The 21,864-nt window shown below is 33.8% G+C and overlaps 1 protein-coding gene across 4 annotated transcripts in view; it reads right to left on the bottom strand.

The window, feature by feature from the left end:
- The window catches only part of EPHA5 (EPH receptor A5), a 330,003-nt gene that overhangs the window by 245,926 nt on the left and 62,213 nt on the right, over positions 1-21,864 (bottom strand). The gene's annotated exons all lie outside the window — the stretch shown is intronic.

Genomic DNA, 21,864 nt, shown 5'->3' with positions numbered 1-21,864 from the left:
ATGATAAATTTTGATTTTTCTGAGCATAGTAATTTCAAACCAACAAGAATAGGACTTACTATTATTGAGTTAGCCTATCAATGAAGACACATACACAACTCAAAGTACTAAAAATAATTCTTCAGTGATTCTCATTTGAAGAGCAAGTAACTTAGGCAAATGCAAACACTTACTTCTACAACAAAGATTAGAAGATTCCTTCATTTGTTTAAAAATTTAATCCACTCCATTAATATTTGAAAAAAAAAACTGAAGAGTATATAGTTGATGATAAATGTGTATAAGCTAAAGTTCTAAGCCTGAAAATAATCCAATGATTGCATTTTCAAGAAGAGCAGCTCATTTTAGCAGAGTTCTAAAACCTGAGTAATGCTCCCAAAAATTCAATCTCTCAGTATTTAATTAAAAAATTTTTCTATTACTACTTTATATATACAAATACAAAGCTAAAAATAAAATTATTAGCTTATAGTTGCTATACTTATACAATCAAATAATTTTACAAAGTCAAGGCAAACAAAACTACAGAACCAATAAAATCCAAATTAACAATACTATTATTAATGTCACAGATTATGATATTTTATCTGCAAGTAAAATACTATGTTTGACTACACTCTCTGTCATTACATGGGGAACTTTCAAGTTCAGTGCAAAGTGATGATTCAATCCTCTTGAAACTCTTCTATATTTAAAATGCTATGAGGGACTTCCCTGGTGGTTCAGTGGATAAGACCCCACGCTCCCAATGCAGGGAGCCTGGGTTCCATCCCTGGTCAGGGAACTAGATCCCACATGCATGTCACAACTAAGATCCCACATGCTGCAACTAAAGATCCCATGTGCTGCAACTAAGAGCCGGTGCAACCAAAATAGATAAATAAATAAATATTTAAAAAAATAATAAAATAAAATGCTATGAAACTTCTATTGATATAATGAACATTATTTTCATTTGGATTTTGCTTGGTCATGCAACAAATTACTTGGCTCCATTCTTTTACCTTTACTCTGAATAATTAATATTTAAGTAAGTTAAATTTGCATAAAGGTTTATTTGGAAAAAGTGCATAAGTAGACCTAGAGAAAATGCATATTCTCCCAGTACTCAGATTTAAAACATAATTATATTACTTTTTGCTATGGTCTGAATGCTTGTTCTCCCTCCCCAATTCATATTGTTGAAATCCTAACCCTTAAAGATGATGGTATTTGTAGGTGGGGCCTTTGGGAGGTGCTTAAATCATAAGGGTGGAGTCCTCATTAATGGGATTAATGCCTTATAAAAAAGAGGCTCCTCATGGCCGCTGAGTCTGTGGGTCTGGAGCCTGTGCTCCGCAATGGGAGAGGCCACGATAGTGAGAGGCTCACATACCGCAAAAAAAAAAAAAAAAAAAGAGGCTCCTGAGAGATCCCTAGTCCTTTTGACCATGTGAGGACACAGGGAGAAATCAGCAGTCTACATCTGGAAGAGGGCTTTCATCAGACACCAAATCTGCCAGCATAGTCATCCCAGACTTCCCAGCCTCCCAGAAGTGTGAGAAATAAATGTCTGTTGTTTATAAGCCACCCAGTCTCTGCTTGTTTCTTACACCAGCCCAAAAGGGTGAAGACACTTTTTAAAGTTTTTTGTGGTAATTAAAACATAAAATATAAACATCCTAATAAAGATCTTTAAGGTCCAGAAGAACATGTCCAGGAAACCCATTCTGAAAAGCACCATACTAAGCCAATCTGTCACCTCAAAAAATGAACAACTGAGCTCTGGCAAGTAAAGTGACCTATTCACAGTCATCTGTTTCTGTCACAGGTTTTTAAAACACCATTAACTATCATTGTCTTCATTCATCAATCTGGGATCTTAGAAACTTAATCTGAAACTTTCATTCCATGAGTTTATATAGATTATGGAGACTAAAGGTAATGGGTTTTAAAATATATTAGCCATAGAGACATTTTTAATTCTTGCTTATTTAACTGCAGTAGGATAAAATTCTATATAGGGTCTTGAGTTAGAAAATGCCTTCAATGCATTTTACTTCCTTAAATGAAATATAGGTTATAAATAATCTCTTGACAAAATACCTATTTCAAACCAATTTAACAGAAGGTTTCTAAATGGGCTTTGTATTAAATGCTGAAGACATAACATAAATGTTCAAATTTTTAACACTGTTTTGTTTGTAATTTTTTACACTTAGACATTTAAAATTCTAACAAAATCATCTAAGTAACAAACTTTAGGTGAAATGGTGGCAAATATTCATGTCTGATTATGTGGGAGTGTATGTGGGTGTGATTATGAGAGTATATGACTCTATGTCAAAAACCAGGACCTGAGATGCAGTAAACATTTCCAAATTCATTTAGGAAAAAGAAATATAAAAAGAAATCCTGGATGTATTCTGAAAGAAAGAATAATTTAATACGTTGAAACTAACATTGTTAATGTGGTAACTTAGGTATGTGTAGAAATTTCTGTGAGACAAACAATTTATAACATTTTCTGGATGCCACAATTCTGTTCTTAGGCTAAGCCAGGGGAGTAGGTATTTTTGACTACACCTTGAATAATTTTCCATTTTAAATTTTAGAGTCTAAACTAGATGGAAAACTAGGCATTAGATAAGCAAAATTGGGTGTTCTGTACTCATAAAACATTTTATCTTATTTTTCTCTTCCTCTGGAGGACAAAGACTAAATTGTAATTGTTTGAATATCAGAAATGACTGGCAATTGGGAAAACAAAAGAAAAGAAAACAGTCTCAAAGATTTTCCTAAGCATTACCTATGGGGAAAAAAAGAGAATTTGTTTATGGACAAATTATCAAAAAGCAATAAAGTGAAGTGCCTTGCTTCAGTTGAAATTTTCTGATAACTGGTCTCCAGACAAATGAAGGTTACAGAGATATCTATGAAAGTAACCTGTGTAGTCCCTGGGGAAAGAGGAAAAGTTAAAATTGCATTGCAACATCTCTTGCAACTGGCTTGCAGCTGTGCTGTGTGTGGGTAATCTTAAGCATCTGATTTCTGAAAAAATGAAGAAATGGAGAAATTTAATAATTTACCGATATTTACTGAAGATTCAGTCTGCAGTGGTGCAGAATGAAGGGAAATGACAATTGAGACTAGTGCTAAATGACTTTCTGTTGATTCTACAACTTTGAATTACATAATAGATCATCACTCCTATGTCATCTTTGCCACTACCTCCACTCTTCCTTCCTTCTATCCTTGTCTCCTTTATATAAGAGGAGGAGAAATACAGGAACTAGAATTGAGACAAGGTGTTCTATTCCTTATTTTTTATTTATTTATTTATTTTTTTGCGGTATGCGGGCCTCTCACTATCGTGGCCTCTCCCGTTGCAGAGCACAAGCTCCGGACGCGCAGGCTCAGCGGCCATGGCTCACGGGCCCAGCCGCTCCGCGGCATGTGGGATCTTCCCGGACCGGGGCACGAACCCATGTCCCCTGCATCGTCAGGCGGACTCTCAACCACTGCGCCACCAGGGAAGCCCTTTCCTTATTTTTAATTCTATAATAAAAGTCCTATTAAACTGTTAGGTTAACAGACTCATTTGCAAATGTACACACATGTTCATTAAATTCATTTTAAAATATGTCTTAAGGTAAAGTCATTGTTCTACGTGTTACTGTTATACAAAGTCCCTAGTCTCAGGGAGTTTATATTCTGCTGAGACAGAGGGAATTAATTAATTTTACAATTACAAGAGGAAAATGTATTTTAAAGATCAATATTTAATGAAAAACTATTGCCACTAAACATGATATTATTAAAGCTTTCTCTATAAGATACAGAGAAAATTAATTAAAAGAAAAAAAAACCTACAATAAGCAACAATAACTTATGTTCCCTGTCTTCAAAGTTTATGTCCTCCTACAAAAGAGGACGTTAGTCTTTAATCTTCCTATTTTTTTTTAGATGGGAATGACATCTTCAGAATAAAGTACACAAACTAATGTATGCATCACCAATATAATTCAGTGAAATTACATATGATAATAGTTTATCAAGGTTTTGTTATAAGAAGAACAACAATTTGCAGACAATAAAGGCCCAGCAGAATAAAAGCCTGATTGCAGCGATGAATAATGCACATCGCCTATGGTGCTAATTAACCTTGTACTCCAGTAAGATAATATAGAACAATAAGGCTAATTTGAATGTGGTCCAGCACTTTTCCCTATGGCTTGTGGTTATCACCCTTCAGAACACGTAAAATTTTACTTTGTAAAATGAGAAAGATATATCTGTTATTTTTTACATAAAATAAAAAGTGAAATTATATTTTAATATCATGAATTTTCCAAAAAGGTAGATGAGACATATATATAATATAATGTACAAGATATATAGTATGCTAAATAAAAATAAAATGTGCTAAGTAAAAATAAACATACACTGTTTACTTATAGAGTAAATTATACAGAATATTAACAATACATATTAATTTGGCAAAATACTTAGCTAAAATATCAACGTATAATCAAGCCAACTAGACAGAAAATGCCTATAATTTATATCTAATCCTTCGATTAGTGTAACCAAGAATTTTCCCCTTCCTCTTAAAATTATAAGATGAATTAAATGGACAAGGTAAAACTAAAATCTGTAATGGGAATATTTTCTTCAAAAATAAACTCCTATGAATTTATTCAAAATATAATACTTTATTTTTTGTGATTAAATCACTGTTGGATGGACAGTCATAGTGATACCTGAGAAGAGATAAATTATCTTCAATTGAAAATGCCAATCTTTAATGTTTTAATCATATTATTTGCTATTATTTAGGTATATTTAAAAATGAAAATAATAACATTTCAAATCCGTTTCAAAAAATCTCTTGCGAAAGTTTGATGATAGAGAAAAGATCTTTTTAGATTTTTAGATGGCATGACACAGCTTCCCTACCCCCCCTCCAAAAAATGCTCAAAAGTGACAAAGCATATATATACACGAGTCTTGTCTCTATTGCATGTTTAAAAGTAGGCAGGAAACAAGAGAAACTGAATGTGAACAGAAACTGAATATCTAGTAGAAAAGGTTTTCTACCTTTTATATAAATATACTTCTGAATGAAAATATTGCTCTCTTAGTTCATAACAGTGTATGTTTATTTTTAGACAGAGTTTGCATATATATAAATGTCATTCTTGATGGAAATCCTTTGTATTTGAACTATTCTCTTTTGTGAGAAAAGTATATTGTTAGGAAGTCTATTTAAATATTTATTTAGCATCCATATAATGATTATATATATGATCTTTTCTCTTTTGAAGTGGTTATCTCTTGATGGGAAAAATCAAAGAAAATTTTGGAGAGAGGATAAAATCAATGCTTGTAAAATACAGTGTGCTGGTCTCTCCACTAACAGTGTGGTATAGAAGTTAAAAGCAGAAACTGAAACAAATGGCCTGGGCTTTCATCCAACTCCACTACTTACTGACTGTTACCCTTGTTATGTAAACTCTCTGTGTCTGCTTGCTTTTCTGTAAAACTTAAGGACCATACATGATTCGTAGTGTGTATGTGTGCACACGCGTGCACACGTGCATGTACACAAGGACCAAATTATATAACAAATAAGCAGTGTTCAGTAGAGTGTGTGCCACATAGAACTTGCCATGGAAGTGTTGGGAATGTTATCATTATTATTTTAATATCATCATCAACAGGCTTATCACCATCTCTAATAACGGAACAAAAAGGATGGATTTATTGTACAGAAAAATTCCTACACACACTTAACAAATATTTATGTCAGGCTATGTCTTTACATATCACAATAATACCCTTCTATGTCCTTTGGTTCTAAGTTAACAGAACCAAACATCCTCTTTTGGAAGAAAGAGGCAAAAGAAAAAACAAAGCCAAAATAGCTTTCTCTTAAGGAATTAACTTCAGGTTTCTCGAAGAATAAAGGTATTCAAATGAAGAAAATCAATTTATAACAGAAAAATTTATAATAGAAGGAGAAAAAAAGGAAATTAGGAAAGGATACAAGTAGAATTAATCATAAGTAGAAGCAATCAAAGTAATACAAGAGAAGCAGCTTGTATTAGAAAAAAATAACTAAGAATTGGAGAAAAAAAACCCTAACCTAGTTTTAAATCTTGTTTGAGAGTTGGGCCTCAGAGTTTTTCAAGGTCAAATACCACTTCAGTGAGGAAAAATACATGCCAAGTGCATTTCAATGAACAGTAAGAGCTGAAGTCATCAGTACTTTCTTAAGTTTAAAGAGAATATATTCACTTTAGTAGTAGAGAAGCTGAAATGACAGAATAAAAGACAAATAGTTTTGTCTCCAGGACCAAAGTAAGTAAGATGTTTTCGGAAAGAACAGGGATATGTAAGGATTACTGGAGTCTGCAGTTACATTTAGTTGTGCATCTGACCTTTCTATACAGAAAATATAAAACTTTTGTTGTAATTAGCAGTTATAAATCAACAAGCTCTAATAAGCATTTAAAAACTATATTATTAACTAGAAACCAACTGAACAAAATAAAGAAAAAGAACATATATTTTTCTATAGAAGCTAGGGACTTATACCCCCTTCTTTTTTGGTCTTATTATGTAAAACTAGTAATATTTATCATACCAAAACTGAAAAAAATCCTTCCAGTATTACTTTTTTTCACTTGAAATACATTGAACACTCTGATAATTATCTTTGAAATGATGGAAATAGTGTCTCCCAAATAAAGAGAAAAAAAAAAAGAAAGAAGGAGAGAAGAGAGAGAAGGAGTAATGATGGAGAGAGAGACAGAGAGAGAAAGAGTATCCTTAGGGAATTTGAGTTTGCAGCCATATTTTCCTCAATTCCTGGGTTATTTTCCTGACATAAACAATGAAGAAGTATCACTGCATATTAACAGTATTTGATTGCACATATATTGCTTTAGATCATATGAAACTGCCATCTTTTGTATTTCCAAAGTGGTCATGTACTAGCAATTTCGTATAATTGCACCCAATTTAATAACTTTTTTCCTAATGAAAGTCAAATATTTAAGTTATATAATAATTATACAATCTTGATTTGTCATGATTCTTTCAGCATTACTGACTACATATATATCTAAACAGAATTAGTTCTTTTTGTACCTTTTCCTATAATTATTATCATATATTGTTCTTTGAATTTGATTTTTTAAAACAAGTAGCAGTTATTATTTTTCTTTACATCAATGCTATGATCGTCTCCATGCTTGTCCTTTGGCTGTACATTTCTCCCCCATATAACTCTAACAATTGAGTTTATCGATTTTTTAAATTAAAAAATAAAACGTGGTGCCTTCTGGGAATGTAGAATAGTCAGTATGTTTTTCTCTCAAAGTTTATATACATTGAAGTAAAAAAAAACTGTATTAGAAGCTAACTCAGAGTTCTTGGAAATCATACTTAATCTATTTCAGCTCCAATTTCCTCACTTATAAAATAGAAACAACAGTATATCTGTCAGAGTTACATTGTTTCTATATACCTCACACATAGCTGGGTCTAAAAATGCAGGAATATGTACTATTTTTTTCCTAGAACAGTTCTGTTTTACCTATTAGAACATAAGGATATTTGCCTTTATTATCAGGCTGACTGTTTAATTTAGATGAGTCAACAGAGAAGTAACAATTATTTTAATTGTACTATTTTATTTATGAGATCTGTTTGCTCATTTTTTAATTTTTATATTGTATTTCTTTTGTTTTGTATTCCACTTCTTTTCAACTTCCCACGATTAAGAATGACATGAAAATACTTCAAAATTGAAGTCTCCAGTAAGACACCTTGTACCTGAAAGCCATAATATCAGAATTGGTGGGGAGGTGAAGAATCATTTAGTTTCTTTATTGTGGACATGAAAATTCAAAGGCCACACCAGGTCCATGAGGTGCAGAGGCTTTTCCCAAGCTAGAATCTTTACAAAAATCTTCTCACTCACATTGTACAGTACAATTTCATTTTTCTTTTTTTTTTTGCTTCCCTACCGCACCCCCAAAAGAAACAAAAGCAACAAAACAAACAAAACTTGAATAAAATCACACTTCAATACTCCAAAAGCTAAAACATGAAAAAGAAAAAGGTTTCCTGTACTACTTATGGGAGCAGACAAATAAGGCAAAGTAATTTATGTGCATAAGAATGCAAAAAGCAAAAAAGTCAGAAATGGATTGAGAGTTCTTAACCTACAACCCAATCTCTCCCTCTCTCTCTCTCTCTCTCTCTCTCTCTCTCTCTCTCTCTCTCTCTCTCTCTCGCACAGCACGTATATTGAGTTTATTCCAAAGGTTTTTTCTTCCCCCACTTTGAATATTCACATAGAAAACAGGTAATCAATTCTAGTTTGGTTCCTGATTATAGGGTCTCTATTGACCTGGGTAAGAGCTTCATGCTCTTGCAATTTCCTCTCACTCACACTTTGCTTTGCTCACACAGTCTTGCTTTGCTTTATTTGTTCCATTCCCCTGTCACTACATAATCCTTCTACCTTAAATTTCCTTTCCACATCCTCAGTTTGAGGTCTGAATATGGGGACAATAATCTCTAGGAAACTCTGGTGACTCCTAGGTCCCTCCAGGGTGCCTCTGCCTCTGATATACAGTGTAGTTCTGCTCACATAGATGTTAGATTACCCCACAAGGGATTTGAGTCGGGTGACAAAATTAAGTGGAGCTCAAGTGCATTTTAATGGAGAACATATAATACAGTGGGAAAACATAGATATGAAACAAACACACCTAGGTTAAAATGTCAGTTTGCCACTTTATAGTTTTAGTTAAAATTAACCTCTCTGAGCTTCAGTTCCCCCTGAAACTATGGCTCACAGGACACTGTCAAGCTTAAAAGAGAGAATGTCAATAAAACATTTAATAGTACCGGCACACAGCAGGTCTTTGCACATGTGTCAACCCTTCTTCTTGCCTCACCATCCCATATAAGATACCCTGACAATTCTGCCATTTGGAATTATCATTAATTGCCAGTTTTTGTCATTTATCATTTATTGGCCTTATTTCTTGGAATCTCTATTATTTCTAGTATATTATTGCTTTTTACACTGACTTGAAAGTCAAACTATTCCCTTTGGCCAGCTTTTGTATTTTCAAGGAACAAGAATTTTTTCTCCTCAGCTTTCATTCCATTCTCTTCTAACTTCAAATGAAAACAATGTAAGTTCTGAGATCTGATCAGAGGAACACTCTGGCCAGTCTTCCCCTTGATGATGGAGGTTGCCCTTGGTTAAGACTTTCACTTTCATCAGATTTTTCTAAAACTCAGATTTTTTTTGCCTAACTAACTCTGTGCCTCCTCAATGATTAATTTCTTCTTCCTTCAGTCCCTAATCAAAGTTTGTTACAAATGGACTCTCCATTCCTGTAATATACATTCAATTCCTTGCAACATGCCTGGTTGGCCCAGTTTATTTCCCTCTTAAATTGAAATTAAAATTTTCCCACTAACACTCAGAAGCCTCCTCAGTCTTTACAGGCCGTGACCTGAGGAGATGACCCGGTGCAGACTGGACTGGACAGAATGCTCCCCCCTCCCAGGGTTCCACATGTCCTAGGAGGATAGGTCGCCATCCCAGGGTGGTGAAAGCAACACAAGCAAACATTAGTTGAAAAAGCAGATACAAACAAACAAGCAAACCTCCAGTACTTTGCCTAGGGTTATTTTTCACTGAAATGGCTTTCAACTTTTAAAGTAACTAGCATGTACTGAGGATTTGCTCTAGGCCAAGTACTAAGCTTCATGAGCCTCCAGTCTTTAAAATCTAATCCAGGTTTCAAAATCATAAACAATACTTTTACTGTGAGAGACAGTGGAAAAACTTTTTTCCTATGGATTAGTTTCTAACGTTATGTACTGAGATCAATAACATCTCAGTGCCTGCCAATAAAACATGGAAGAAATCAAACTGTAAAAATAAAGTGCTATACTTGAGTATTATTTTGAGGCAACTACTAACAGATGTTTCCCTCTTGTCCATGGTGGGACAAAAGTTCCTATTTTGGATTTAACTTCATTTTCACCTGAATGAAGAGCAAAGTTCCTCCAAGTTTAAGTGCATTATCTGTTGCTGTTTGTTTGTGTGGGCCTGAAGAGGAAGGCTTGACTTAAGTCAGCTCTATTGTTACTGTGTAAATGCCCTCACCAGCCCCTCTCTCCAACCACTGACTGTGTCCAAAAAAGCTACTGCTGTCACAAAACAAGGAGTCCTCACTGTTGTGACATTTCATTTATCTGGGCAGCAACATGCTTGAAAGGAGACTGCCTCGCCTGAGTCAAGTATGGAAGACAATCAAACCCAGTTAAGCAAACCAGTGTTGACATATTAAATCATGCTTGAACCAAGAAAGCAAAAACAGGCGACACACAAAACCTTCTAAAGAAAATTTTAAATAAATAAATAATACAGGTCAGTGTAGCTCTAAAAAAAGAAGCTTTTAGCGTTGGAAAATACTGGGACTAGGTGAATACGGGGACATCATTCATAGGAGCCAGTGATTATGCGGCTCTCTGATTGTGAGGTGCAAAACTAGAGTTAGTGTGGTAAAGGGAAGCATAGGAGAATACTGGGAAGCTTTAGGGAAATCACATCACCTTACTTTCCAATCCATAAAATGGAAAATAAAATTTTGATAGTTCCATTCTTTATTTAAGAAATGTCCTAATAGAATCCTTTCCAAGCGCTTTGAATTCATCAGAGGAAAAGCCCTTATGCCTATGGAGTAGTGTATTATTAATCTCCTGCACAATCACACAGCAGGAACTTTGGAGTGCTCATTCTCTAAGTCTGATTCCGGCTAACAATTCCATCAAAGAAATGGAGTTATCCATCAGTCAAATTATCATTTTCTCTAATTGTTACTTCCCCCAAACTGTGTCTCTTCTTTTTTTTTTTTAATTTAAACTATACCTTAACAGCACTCAAATGAGCAGGATATCTTCAAGCTCAGAAAAGATCAAAGCATATCAACAAATTACTTGAGTTCTTAAGGACGAACCCTACTGGTTAGCCATAAATGCAGACACAGTGTTTAAACAACAAAGTATAGAAGATAAGATGTGATCCACATCTATGACCAGAAATAATAAAGGATACAAAAGGCTTTTCATGTAATGATAACCAGTTATGAGATCATGAATAGCTTAGAATTCATAGTTTTATTTTTACAGCTAATTAATAATACATTCTAGAAAAAACTATGCGGAGCTAGTGGCTCCATGCCTTCCTGCTTTATAATAATTGGCATGTCCTTCTGGACTAACGTACAAACTAAATTTAAAGGCAATAAATTATACTGTTTAGGCAAACAGCATACTTAACCTTTTTTCCTGTGAGTAGTATAAACTGGATATATAAACAAATCAATTAAATAGATTGATACCTTCAAATTAAGCTAAGCTTCTTATTAGTTGCTTGGATAGTTAGCTTTCTGTGCAACCCTCCAAAGTGGTTAAGCAGATTTTTCAAGGCTTATCCATACAGGAGGTGTACTACATAAATCTAAACATGTCGAGCAGAAAACATTTGACATATTAATTATAATAGAAATATGGTCCTAAGAAGAATCAGTGCTTCTTATTCAGGATTATCATGGATGCTATATGTGATTACAAACTACAAATCAATTTGTGATTAAGTGTGTTTATATACTGTTCAAAGTACAACAGTAGAATGGAGAATCTGAAGTTAAATATATGATTCTAATGCCAAGTCTAAAACGTGGTGGCTGTGTGATACTGGGCAGGTTAATCTTCTCCCTACTTGCAACATTTGGACCCCAATTTATCAGCTTACTGACGATCATAATATTTGAAACTAATATATCAAATCCTGATTAGCTAAAGTCAAGCCACAGGCTGTGCTAATATTTAAATATGTTATTCGCACCCCCCCAAATTAAAGTTCTCTTTTTTCTGCAGAAAAGGATAATTTTGTTTTAGTTATTTTGTTGTAACAGAGAGCTTATGAAATACATCAAGATTTCCATCTGTATCATATCTCCATTTTTAGTACTATGAAAAAATATGATTATTCTTATTTCAATAAAGAGCATTAACATAGCACCTCTAAACTCCTGTCTTTAGTTTTCTTTTATTCAGGATGAAATTATTTATTATAATTACACCAAGTTGGCTAATAACATGAAATTAAATTTTGTGGTATCATTTAGTATCCTTTATGCTAAAATTGTTTTAGACAAAACAGTATAACTACTAGTTTGTGTTTCCAAGTTTCATAAATGTTCCTTTTATACTTCTTTCTCAAAGCCAGGATGTCCTTTTCCCCAAATTAATTTTTTTAATATTATTTTTTGAAGAAGTTTGAGAGATTTTGATAAAAGAATGTGGAAAGAATTTAAGGAAATGCAGGAATTTTTTCTCTATGGTCTGTAAATCATTTTAATTCTAATGCTACTTGCAGAAGAAGAAAAGTAAAAGATAAATTTTTCTCTATTCATGTCAATGTTAAAATGTCAATTCTCATTTTAAAAAGTTACTTTATTTGACAAATGTTTCAGTTTAATTTTTTCAGCTATTAACTCTTTAGTAAAATAAAACATGTTGACTAAAACATAAATGAAATGTACTTTTCAAAAAATGAACTACTTTTTATTTCTGATAAAATGAATACCAATGAATTTTACATTTGGTGGGTGGAGAGTGTTTCAGACAGGGATGTATATATCCTTCACTAATTTTAGCTTCCTGTAGGTCAGCAATAATTTTACAAAATTAAAAGTTTTATATTTGGGCATTGTATACTTAGGGAACTATAGACTTAAGTTTAGCATTTACTAGTTCACCCAAGTCTTCTGGTTCCAACAACATGAAGGTCTAAGAAAACCTGGAAACGGTCCAGGTACAAGTGCCTAGAAATTAAATTAAATAGAACAAAGCTTGGGGCTGATAAAGTTAATTCATATACTGGGACCCACAAAATTGAGGTCACCCCAGTGGCCCAGCACATGTCACAAATCTAAACCTAAATCAGCCTGCATTTAAGAGAAACCTAACATACACCAATCAGTATCCTCAAACTCAGCTTTAGTTAGCCCACCTTACCCTAGAAAGTAGGACCTGCTAGCCTTGTAATTAAATCCAGACCTCCTAGCCAATCATTCCCTGGTTCCGCATTGCCTCTTCTAAAGCTCTAAAAACCTCACTCTTGCCCAAAATCCCCTGGGAAGAGTGTCCCACTGCTGGTGAGGCACTGTACTCATGGATTATTTTGAATAAAGGATATCAAACTTGTTACTAAATTGTTTTAGTTTTGTCATTTAACAGGGCTCATTTTACTGTGTTTTGTTTTAATGCAGGGAAATTTTAAGATGGCAATACATTTTATAAATCTGGGGATGGAAACCCACAGGGGGCAGAAAAAAAGAGGGAACCAAAGCATGGAGTGCTGCCTTTTAGAGCTGATCCTATCCTGCTTCTCTGGAGGACAGGAGGGCTGAGAATGGGTGTGGGAAAAGGGAAGACTTGGATTTTAATGTCCCAGGGTCCAGGAGAAAAAGCCATAGCCTTGTGTCAAGTGGGGAGCCCTTCAGAGAGTCTGAAACCTTGAAAAACTGGCTGCACCCTCAAGAAGGTACTGGTTAATAGGAGGACGAGGAGAGGAGAATTTGTAGAGTTAGACAGAATAAGACAAAATATTAATATGCTTATCATTTCTGTGTTGTTTATACAGTTTCTTTGTATTTGGGTATAAAGCAGGAGGTTGGCAGACTACAACCTATGGGCCAAATCCTGCCTGTCACCTGTTTATGTAAATAAAGTTTTATTGGAATACAAAAAAAAAAAAAATACAGGGCACTGGGTAAAACGTTGCCCATGTATACAAGGAGTGCCAAAGAGGCTTGTGGGAGGTGGGACCTCTTCATGAAGGAAGAAATCAGTCTTCAAGAATCAAAATTTGTGGCCTTCCCTGGATGAGGTTTTGGGGTATAAATTTACACAATGTATAAAAGCCACCAAACCTTAATCCTAACTATCATAAAACTCCTTAATCTGGACTACATGTTACAGTCACCTAGGGAGCTTGAAAAAAAAATACTGATGCTCTGGCCAGCACCACACAATGGAATCAGAATCTCTCATAGGTGTGTCCAGCAACAATATGGTTTTAAATTATTAAAATTACTGTGTTGCACTATAAAAATGTTGAGAAGAGAAGAATTAGATAAAAACTGGTCCCAATAATACCTCATCAGTAGGAGGAAAGCTTAAATCATGTGAAGAACTCCTACAAGCCAATAAAAAAAGACAAGCACTCCAAAAATATAATTCATAAATTGGAGTGATTAGGACATGGCTGCCATTTGTACTTTTTTCTCTACCTTGTTGTGGTTTGATTTTTCCCCTAATTTGCCAATATTGTTTACTTATGATAATAGTAGAATGAATTGATAGTAAATATGAGATTCCAAAGTCAAGAAGCAATTAGCAGAAATAAAAAAGGAAAGAATTTCATTAGGTCTAATACAATCAAAAGTTATATAATTACCATCTATATCAAAACAAGAAACATCTGGAGGGAAAGATAAATATATAATTAATGCGTAATAGTCATGAAACAACATGGAGAGTGCAATATTTTGATATTTATTCAAAGGGATTAAGATAAATACATTTCTTGCCCTTATGTAGTTACATGGCCCTAAAATTTATCTGTATTTCAGCTCCCTAATCTTTAAAATAAAGGAAAAAGGAGGATTAACTCCAAGAGTCCTTTATATTAGTGCTTCTCAAACTTAGATGCACATAAAAAACACCAAGCTAAAATGTAGATTCAGATTCAGTTTTTCTATGATGGGGCTTAAGATTCTGCAGTTCTAAAAGTTCTCAGGTCATGCTGAAGTGGCTAGTCCATGCCCTGCTCCTGAAGTAGGCATACTTTATGTGCCTTTATAGGCTGTCTCTGCAGGTGCATGTTGTATTATTTAACATTTTACATATGAGGAAAATTGGGCTCAATCTGATTTTGTTTGTCCACAGTCACACAGCTACCAAAAGGAAAAGTGAGATTTGAACGGAGAACTGCATCACCTAAAGCCCACAGCTCTCTTTACTGCATAAAAAATCTGGTGGTGATTTCAGGTCGATTTTGAGGTTTTAAGTCTACTTAATGATTTTATGCCATTGGTGGCTACTTTGTTTCATATCATTTGCATTCTTTTTATAACTTTTTGCTCTTAAGAATCTGAGAACAGACACTGAGATGTTTGCTGAATCACACTCAGTGAGTTTTCAAAATTAAATTTTCCTGTACACACAACTTTTCCCATGAGAGCTATACTGATTTATGTTATCAGACTTTGTAAAATTCCTTCTGCTGCTATCTGAATAACAAAAAAAAGCAAACAATAAAACAGAAGGAGTACGTTGTGGTTTCCCAGTACATTTAAGTATCATGGATTTTAAATCACTTCTGAATATATCAATTCAGATATATGATGATATATAATAGCCTTTATCTTTATCATTAAATTTTTCTTCAGAGAATTATCTTTCTATATTAATTTATTTCTATATTTCTTTGTTAATTTATATATTTCTATATTAATTTGTTATAATAAAAGTAGCCTATCCAATGCATATCCTTTTAATAAATGTTTTTTATCAGGAGATGTTTTGTAAAATATGAGACACTTGAACATAAATATAATCATTAATTCTCCATCCATGTGATCATAATGGAGCTCAAGATCAGAAATGCTAAAATTCCTTTGCACGGTAACAATACGGAATGTGCCACCATCATAATAAGACATTCTAGAGACTGACCCAAAGTAAAATGTACAAAGTAGCTATTACTATTACTGTAAATATGAGGCATAGTATTTATTTTTTACATTTATTCTAAACATGGCATAGGAAAGGGAGACTCAAGACTTTGCCTAATGTACCTTCTTTTATGAGTGAGAAAGTAGGAGTGCAAAATCAAGATCAAAAGCTTGTCTAGGAGGGATTATGGAGTGTTTGCTTCTGCTTCTTCTATTTCTTTTCCTTTATTGCCAAATCTCTCTCTCTCTCTTTTTTTTTTTTTTACTGTGCACATATCCAGAAGATTCACTGGACCAATGAAACATTAAGTTCTTAAAAAAGAAAAGGCTTTCATTCTTTCAACTGGTATAATAATTTACAAGCTGCCATCCACCACACCAATACTACTCATAAATAAACTGAGTTGTTTCACATTTGATATGTATGTATTTGACCCTAGGTATTACTAGGAATTCTCTATCCTTAAGACAGTATAATATGTATATGAATAGCCTCTTTTAGCAGGTAATTTCAGGGAGTAGCAGCTCTTTTATTTCTCAGATTTTAATATGCAAATACATTTTAATATAATTTTAGAGGGAAAAGAAATATATACAAAATTGATTAATATACTATGATAGATCTCTGCACTGAAAGCTTCCATCTGCTTGTTAAGCTGTTTCCCATAGTCTTCATGTGGCTTCTTTTTTCACATCTGTGTTAAATATCACCTTTTCAGAGAAACATTTTCTTACTACCCATTTTTTTGCACACTCACACTGCCAGTAACAACGCTCATAAACTGTAACTGTAGATGTGAGTGCATATGTATGTTTGTGAGCTATCTGTCTGCATTACTAGGATACAGGAATTGTATAGATAGACTACAGTGCCTAGTACAATAACTTAAAGGATGAGCGATCAATAATTTAAAGAATGAGTGATGATACCTAAGGAGAGAGCAAATCTCCTTCATAAAGTAGGTTCCAATATATTTACATAGTTTTGATCACCCAATAAATAAAAATGTAGGACTATCCTTTGATAAATGATTCTACTAAAGAATATACTCTCTAGTTTAAACAAATTAGAGAATTTTCTAAGCTGAAGCTACCCTGTATTTTCCAATGGACAGACACATATTCCTGTACATAATTTTATTTTTAATAAAATATCTAAGACATAGCTAACGTTTATTGAATAAGTACTGTTTTCTAGGCATTATTCTAAATAATTTTCATATAATATCTCTTAGAATTGCTATGAGGTAGTTAGAGACGAGGAAAACAAGGAATAAAGAGATTCAACAACTTGGCCAGGGATACAGAGCTGATAAAGACAGAGGTAGGATTTGAATCCAGGCATTCTGGCTCAGAATCTGCATGCTTAAAACACTAGGGTACGTTGCGTCTCATCAGCAGCATATTTACTGATATACTATATCACTTTATCCAAGTTAAATTAGTCACATTTCAAAATGAATACGCATTTTAAGAAATGTACACTTCTTTCGTTCTGCAGAAAAATGTTCACTTTTGCAAAGGTAACCAGTCTACAAACATATTTAGCTTTAGCAGCACATCTGCTCACGTAGGCAGATGGAGTATATTTCAATCAGTGGTTCTCAGCTAAGAGAGATTTTTGCCTCCAGGGGTCATTGGTAATATATGGAGGCATTTTTGACTATGAAAATCAGGAGTGGAGTATTAGAGGACAAAGAAGCTGCTAAATATCCTACGGTGAACAGGACCACCCCTCCCCCCAAACAACTAGTTATCTGGCCCAAATACCAATAGTATCAGTGTTGAAAAACCCTGATTTAGAAAAAAAAAAAAAGCAAAAACAAAAAAAATGCAGAGTATGCGCTAACATTTTAATAGAACTAATCTAAAATTATTCAAGGGAGGAGTTAAAAAGAAAAGAAAAATCTATTTTATTACTCTCATGTGTAATACCTACAAATAGATGAAATGACTTAACTACTTGATTGTCTTAGTGGTGGTTCACAGCAGTAGGTCACACACACCATTGACACTCTACTTTCATAATTGCCATCTTTTGTTAAAATTTTTAAATTAAAATTAGTTGCCTTCTTTTGCATAAAATAGCATACCAAATAGGACCAAAAGTTCAACCCCTTTGAAGTTTTTTGGTAATGTGTCTAATTAAAAATAACTAGGCTCTCCAATGCATAATTATATGAACACCTAATACCCTAAATTTCCAGCCAATTTTGTTTCAAACATAAATATGCACCAGAAGTTTGAATGACTGACATACTACTCCCTGCAGTATCTGTACTGTTTCTGAATCAAGGCTCTTTCTTGAGCTCAGTATTTTCACTACATTTCCTTGCTGTGCAATCATCTCCCAGTTGGACAATTAATGTGTTTTTTCTCCACAGCCCTTGGCATGTGACACCCCCCCTTACCCTGTATTTGAGCATGCACCATATACCTTCTTCACTCTGACTGGTTTTGGCAGTGACCCACAATCTAAATCTCTTTCCTCCATTTGATATAAGTGAAACTATAATTATCTAGGGGTAATTTCAAATTACTACTTCATTCCGCTAGCAACTGATGAAGATTAGTGGTCTTGCCTTGCATCTGAGTAAGTCGGCAACATAATCACAAGAGAACTCAGCAGGCAACATTTGATTCATGTGAACTCAATTACTTCTGTCAAACACATTCACTTCAATAAAAAGCAGAAACTTCCAAAATGGGTTTCTGCTAACAATTTTGTGTTCAAAAAGATTTCATTTGACTCTTAAGGGAAAAAATAGTGTGAATTTCATCAGAAATAATAATAAATAACAAATATGGAAACATACTTGAATAAATGGATTTAATACATTATTAGTTCCTGAAAATAAAGAACATTTCAAGGAAATAAATTTGTATACTTAAGGCAGCTTATTATAGAAAATTCAGGCATATAAGTAAGCTTTAGAAAAATGAATTCACTCTACATTTTAACGTAATACAATAGAAACCAGAGTACTTGCTTACCTTGTTAAAATCAGATTATTATGGAAAAGGTAGTCAAGTTCTCCTAAAGGAAGTTAAATATGAACTGCTAAATGGACAGGGACCCCTGAATCACTTCTTGGTTGTCTTCTGGGTTGAAGCCGCCATATGTTAATAAGCTGCCTAGCATTCTGATTCCTTAAGGTTTAGTTGCTAAAAGCCTCTCGGTCAAGTCTATCATGCCCTGCACGCATATCAGGTCACATGAACATGATCCAACAGCAACTACCTGGTCACTTCCTAGTACAGATTCAGTAAATCTTAACATATGACAATCATTACAACAGGTTTACTCAAACTTCACCTTCTTATTATAGCCTTAATTAAATCCCAACATATTTTGATTATAAAAGAAAACAGTTATTAAATGTAAATATGTAATAAGGCTATATTATAAACACTTTTCAGCATGTGATGTTTTGAGGTCTACAAAAATCACTAAGACGACCTCTATGATAGTTAATATATCATATGCCAATCATATATGATTTAATACCTGAAACTTGAAAATTTGGCCTGAGAATCTTAGGACTAAGTAAAGATTAATTTAAAAGACATATTTGTCAATTTTTATGACCAAGGATGTTTTCTAAAGATAAGTACAAAGGTAAAATAAACACAATTATTTATTTAAAATAAATAATTTTAAAACATAGTATTCTCTTATGACTTTGCTCATCCTATTTCTTTTGAATTCATTTTCCTTACCTCTTGCCTTTTGATTTCCTTCTCACTTCTTAAGATTACATACACCACTGCTGTAATCAAGGAGTATGTAGTCTAATGGGGGTGGGGAGTGAATCATAAATCAAATAATAAGTTAACAAATATGTGCAAAATCATAACTCTAAATGGTTTTATGAAGGAAAATATGTGAGTAAATAACAGAGGGGGATGACCTAGTCTTCAAGGATCAGGGCCAGCTTCCTTGAACAAGGAGTGTTGGAGCACAGATCTGAAGGATTAGTATGAGTTGATCAGGCATAAGGGAGGTAAAAGAATTTTTCAGGGGAAGGGAATAGAATCATAGAAGAACAAGTAATGAAAGTGAGCCTTTGAGAAACTAAAAGTGAGCCAGTGTGGCTAGTGCATAGTTTAAGATGTGTCTAGAGAGCTAACAGGCGCAAAGTCATGCAGGATCTTAGGCTACTTTCAAAACTTTATTTTAAAGGAAACCATTGAAGAGTCTAAAGTAAGTGTGTTGGGACTAGGCAGGGACTGAGGAGGATAGGTGTGTGCAACTACCAGATTTGCATTTTTGTAGAGATGATACACTCACATGGCTCAAAAACCAAAACTACATAAAAAGTCATTCATTATATTTAAAAATAAAGTTCCAACAAGATATGCTTATAGATTGGAGGAAAAAGCAAACAGAGAGAAGTGGGTGATTTTATGAGATAATTGCGTGGTAGTTTCTATAAATACTTTGGGATGGATTGAAAGTGGGAGGTGGGTAAGAAGGAGATGTCAAGAATGATTCCTAGATTTCTGGCGTATCAAGGATAGCACCAAAACATCAACGTCCCTACTTAAAGGTTTGGGGACAGTACATTAAAACCATAGAATGAGTTAGAGTTATGGAGGAATTGTATATGATACGCACACTTACACACATACATACATCTACATTTGCATGTACATATAATATATAGGTTTAAATGCATATATTTATTTATGTGGGACTATCTGTGATGCCTTAATTCTCCAAAACAAACCTTCAACATTTATTTATTCATTCAATAAGATATGTTATTTATAGAATAAACATTTGAAATTCCTCCTAGAGTGGCCACATATCATTTGTACATGGGAAAACACCAAGAGGCACTATTCATATAGACTGCACTGTGTAGAACAACTTCTGGTGCTGTGTCTACAGCCTTCATGACCCACAGCCTTTGTTCCTCCTACCAGAGTAGGGTAGTAAACACATTTATTGATGTTTCCTCCAAGGTAGCCTCTCCAGTTTGTCCCTCTTTCTCTCAGGTCTCTACTCCTCAATTAGTAAGAGTACGAGAATAGGAAGTTAGAGTAAATGCATGCACTAAAAAACATCCTGTCAGAACACTACTTCCCCAAGGTGTTTTCATGATAAGCACCTGCAGAATATTTTAAGCCCAGTAACAATCAAAAATTATCCTCTAAATGCAGAGGTCCTTTATACTCTGTGTGGATACGGACGAAGACAAAAGTCACTGTGTTTGAACTAAAGCTACCACATTATCATTCGCTAAAAGGATATAAACAAATAACCAAATCAAGCATGCTGCTTTATAATAATAGTAAACAAATTCTTAGAAATAATAAGATTCATATTGTAAATATTTTAGGGAAAAGAATACAGTGTATTCAATGGATTATATTTAACTCCCACTTCTGATTCTACAATTACATATATCTTCACCTTATACCAAGAAGGCTGCTCAAAAAGAAAAGTTAAGTTAATGTTAGTTAGAACTTTCCTTTAAATCCAAACCTAAATAAAATCTGATTCATTTCCTTGACAAACTTAAAAGCTTATCTGAAACATAATTTAGATTTAATAAAACTTTACATATACATATAAAGGAATAGAGAGTTGTAGATTACATGGAGAAAGAATCATGCACTTGATTGTAGATGGTATACAAATATGAGGTGATGTTGAAAAAGGAAGTTTAAATATGGTGCAATGTGTTTCTAGAGAGAAATAATTAAGCAAAGTCAGTATGATTTACAGGAAATTTCCTAGTTTTGTTTCCCTGGATCTACGGTCAATCTACAGTCAGGCCTGAACAAACTGAGCAAGTTTGATCCACATTATATACTGGATTTAGAAAAAAAAAAAATGCACCTGAAGCTACCAGTGGGATTAGGGGACTTCTTAGCATTTGGTTTTCTCCTCAGTTAATACACATTAACTCTCATTACCTACTTGGCATGTACACATCATGGTGAAAACAAGTTCAGGTTCATAAGGATGGGTTTTTCCTCTTTTAAGGAAAACGTATTTTCTTCTTCATAAGCTGTTCTTCACTTTGCATAA

Source organism: Monodon monoceros, unplaced genomic scaffold (assembly GCF_005190385.1).
Source record: "Monodon monoceros isolate NGI ecotype Baffin Bay Population unplaced genomic scaffold, NGI_Narwhal_1 Super_Scaffold_20, whole genome shotgun sequence".
NCBI classification, from domain to species: Eukaryota; Metazoa; Chordata; class Mammalia; order Artiodactyla; family Monodontidae; genus Monodon; species Monodon monoceros.
Note: the sequence above shows the minus strand (reverse complement) of the source record. Positions and strands in the feature narration are given on the sequence as shown.